This window comes from Hordeum vulgare, chromosome 5H (genome assembly GCF_904849725.1).
Source record: "Hordeum vulgare subsp. vulgare chromosome 5H, MorexV3_pseudomolecules_assembly, whole genome shotgun sequence".
In the NCBI taxonomy this organism is placed as follows: domain Eukaryota; kingdom Viridiplantae; phylum Streptophyta; class Magnoliopsida; order Poales; family Poaceae; genus Hordeum; species Hordeum vulgare.
Genome location: NC_058522.1, coordinates 94,219,019 through 94,223,381, shown reverse-complemented (window position 1 = coordinate 94,223,381; position 4,363 = coordinate 94,219,019). Strand labels below are relative to the sequence as shown.

At 42.4% G+C, this 4,363-nt stretch overlaps 1 long non-coding RNA gene across 3 annotated transcripts; it reads right to left on the bottom strand.

Moving 5' to 3' along the window:
- Positions 1-225: 225 nt before the first annotated feature.
- Positions 226-3,406, bottom strand: LOC123395363. Of its 3 annotated transcripts, none has more exons than XR_006609711.1 (4): positions 3,085-3,406; positions 2,506-3,001; positions 1,434-1,615; positions 226-500 (listed from the first exon to the last, which is right to left on the bottom strand). It is a non-coding gene; the product is annotated as an uncharacterized LOC123395363 (long non-coding RNA). The 3 variants fall into 3 exon arrangements; XR_006609709.1 differs by having other exon boundaries at positions 1,446-1,615; XR_006609710.1 differs by having other exon boundaries at positions 1,519-1,615; positions 3,085-3,404.
- Between the last annotated feature and the right edge of the window lie 957 nt (positions 3,407-4,363).

The following is a 4,363-nucleotide window of genomic DNA, read 5'->3' as shown; positions in this document are numbered from 1 at the left end:
GCAACTTAGGATCTGACGTGGCCAAGCTGGCGTGGCATTGCTAGTGACCAAATGGAATCATCATAAATTCCAAATCCATGTCCACCCATCTAGCCTACATGGGCCTGGACCAATACCTATTTTAATATTGAAAATGTGTGATTTATTTGGGTTGAAGCATTTTTTGCTAGAAGCACACATATCTCAAGATAGGCCCATTAAAAGTAAATACAACAGAATAAAAGATTGCAAATAAAATGTATATTTTATTTTAGTAGCATATCACATCAAATACAATACATCATCCAATGACTCCATGCATTAAGGTTCAACGTCTAACAAGGACACATCAAAATAATTTTACATGTGTACACCAGAATACTTCTGCAAGTGTAAGTGCACAGAAAAAGGACCCAAAAGGTGCACAATCGCACATAAAGATAGTTTGAAAAAGATTGGATGAGAATCAAAAGTTTCTTCTCATCCTCTTCCTCTGCACAATATACTCTTGCCATTGCCGCCTGCAAGAAGAAAATGATGCCGACTCCACGTTAAACCTAGAAAGTAAAAAAATTCCAATCGCCCAACTAATATGTAATTGTTTTGTAGCCATAGAATGAAACAGGAGACGTCTACCCCATTGGTCTTTCCTTCTACGCTTGTGAAAAGAAAAAATAATCTACAGGAGACGTGCTCCCTTTGGTCTCCCTTTCGTTAGACTATAATCACCACGTCCTAGAAGAAAAAAACATCACATACGCAAGAGATTAAACCTATTGTCACAAACGTGCTCTCTTTGGTCCCCCTTTCGTTAAATTAAAAGTACATGTCTTATTATTAAAGAAATAAGACACCGCACGCAAGAGATTAAACCTACCGTCAGAAACAAAGAGACCACTTCCTAATTAAAAGAATCATCACGTTCCAAAAAAAAGGAATCACCATATTTCCAAAAAGATTCACCATTTAAGCAAAGGACTAAACTCGAATAAAAATATTAGTTGTCACCACGTATTTTAAATAAAATATTAAAATCTCATGTCAAAAAAATAAATTGAGTCAACTAAAGTAAGGAGTCGTCCCTAATAGCCACTTCCAGAAAAATGGAATCCTTAACAGGTACGTCTTAGAAAAAACGCGCCTTCTTCTTCCAAAGTAAAAAAGATACGTATACAAAACTAAAAAAATCATGTATACACCACAATAGACTTGTATGAACTAAACACAGAAAATGATGATTAACCAAAATATAGATATCGCTCTCAAAATTTAGACTGCACAGAACTATTTCAGCATGTGATCTAGCAGGCTACCGTTGCAAATTTCCGATTAGGTAAATATAAACACCCCTCTCAAAGTTTCAAAGTTTCAGAGCTTAATACCTGACTGTTTTTAGTAGAATACAAATATCCTTTGAGATTCACACAAAGGATAATGGATAAACATGAAACTACCAGTACGCCAACCTGATCAATACAGGGCGTGCACCGGGTCGTCATTCCATGCAAGCTCGGCCTGCGCCAGTGCACATGAACGTACCTTGGCGAAGCCATTTGACCACTCTATGTGTCGAAGAAGTGCGGAACCCTCCGGCCGGCAGCTACCGTCCGGCCCAGGTATAGGAGGAGCGGCGACGCTGCAGCCGAGGAAGCAGAGAGGAGGTGTCAGCGGATTTCTGTGCAATCAAAAATACTAACTAATCATATGCAATCTAAAGATGCTACATCTTAACATAGAAAATATTCCACATAAATACATATTGGAGGGGAAGAAGGAAAGGTAAATGAAATGCTGGAAACTGTGTCCCTCGCAAGAACTCTCAGATTTAACTCAAAATGAATGAAAACGAATATAGAGACTCAAGATGTTGTCAACCCCCGGTTTTTTCCATGGACCATGTTCTCCGAGAGAAATGTAATTAACCGCACGAAATACAATCTAAACCATGCTATTTCAAGCAGTTAAAAACATAAAACTGCACCAAAGAGCTAGACAAAAAAGGCATAAGTTGCCTACGAGGGGGCTGCTATGAATAATGGCATTTGGTAATACTAACAAAGAAAGTACAGAGCATGCATGACCCAGGCAGGAAGTACCTAGATAGATCTTTAGTTACCAGCAAACCATAGTAGTAGAACAACACTGAGTAGAATTTCTTCACGCTGAATACTAGTACTGAATAATACAAATACTCCTACTTACTAATAGCAGCATGTCAAATATAACTCAGTAGGTTGCAGTGGCACAAAGCAAGCAAGCAAGTCAATAGGTAAGTAAGGCAACAATGTTTTTATTTACCTAACATTTTGCATCAACTGCATGATAACTGCACATGTATACTTTGGGTAAATATACTTACTTAGAGATACATTTTTTACTGGTATATGACACATGATGTATCCATATTAGAGTAACAATTTTTTTGTTGATATAACCGATGACATCAAGAAGACTAGCAGATCTATTATGCGAGGAACATCGAATTTAACCATGATAAAATATTTGTCAGCTCACTCGAACTATTACCATATCATAGTGATGGAGCCGTTTATACATGTACATCTGCAATTAGGAAAGCAAACCTATGGCATTAGACCTAACTCATCGGCTATAATACAGCCATGTGTTGACTATAGCTTTGGCAAATCATCTCAAAGTCACAAGCAGGTGCAAGAATAATGTAATGCTTATGCTGCAACCCTTTCTCCTCTGATGATTCTCCCACCCCACCAGAAACCCTAGCCTCAATTCTCCTTTCTCGGAGCGTTCGCTGGTTGAACCGAGAAGAATCCTTGAGCGAGGCCCCTTTCTCCTCTGATGATTCCCCCACCACACCAGAAACCCTAGCCTCAATGCCGCCGCCGCCGCCATCGACGACGGCACCGTCGCTGCCGGACGAGCTCCTGGAGGACGTCTTCCACCGCCTCTTGCCGGACGAACCCGCGCCTCTTCCGCCGGTCTTCCTCCGCCATGGCCGCGTTCTCCTCGGGAATCACTGAGCGCATGGATCCAGTGGATATGCCTGCAGCACGAACATGAAAAGAGGAACAAGGTGTGAGGAGAACGACATGGATCCTAGGGAGAGGGATGGGAGTGAGGAGGCACCTTGATCCGTGGAGAGGAAAATAAGCATGCGCTCCATCACAGATCCTTGACGAATAACTCCACGGCGTGGGTCTCCTCCCTCCATGCTATGGGTCTCCAGATGCAGATCCTGTCCCGGCACGGATCTAACCGCCGCCATGGCCTGCCTTCTGGATCCGCATCTCCTCGCCTCTCCTGATGACCGGATGCAAACCGATGGCTGCTGGAACATGTGTATTGGGATTGGACGGGGTGGGGAATGATCGGGAGAGATGGAGGCGGCTGCACTAACTTGCTAGGGTTTCCGGATAGAGGTGCCCGGGTGTGGGCTTGTGGAATTATGGGCTGGCATTTGGTCTCCCCGCGTAAGTTACTCTAAATTTTCCTTCTCTAGGTGCATTGCTTCAGCTAGTTTTAGACTTAATTTTTTTGCCCGTGGGTTGCTGCCAGTGGGCCCTATTTCAGTTTCCTATGAGAGCAGTTTGTTGTGATTAAAATTATGAAACGTTCACATATTTTAACTAAACTATGACGCCTTCCAAAAATTTCATTATTAATCCATCACGGATTACCAGTCTTTTTAGGACCATGGCATATGTCCCAAACAAACAGCCACAGGCGTGAAACGCACGTCAAAGAAGCAAATTGAGAGTGGCGGGTGCACAGGGGGCATATTTGGGATGACCATGGCGTGGGAAGGTAGCGGAAGTTGGAGTATGTTGATTGAGTGGCGGCCGGAGTTTGACCTCGATTTTTTATCGCTCTTTAATCTCTCGTAACCTCGAAAGATCATTGTGCGCCCTAGATTTGTGTTGTCCAAGGTAAGAAGAATTGGAAAAGACAAAAATTGACGCTGATCTCTCGAGTGGGGAGGCGCTACCTCCAAGGCTTTATCGTGGGTGAGCCCTACATGCTAGCACGTCCCGCATGTCGGTTGGCCACAGTGTCATATCTTGGTCCTTCCAAAGGCAACTAGATTCCTTATATACTCTCGTCACCCCACGGATAAGTTGATTTGACAAGTATGTGCGACACATAGACAACATTACTGCACACATGCATGACATATGTGAAATTATAGAGTTGTTTGTCCAATCACCCTTATTCAAGCCTATGACCTTATTAATTTGGTCAAGCTGGATAGTGTTATATGCTTTATGGCCAATTGACAGAGATAATACTTTGACCTTTTTGACAGAAATGGTCACAAGGGTGTAAAGTTTGGACTCCCTTGGATACCACATGGCCATTTGGTATTTTTTTGGTCACAGATCTATGACCAATTGAGCACGGTCAATAT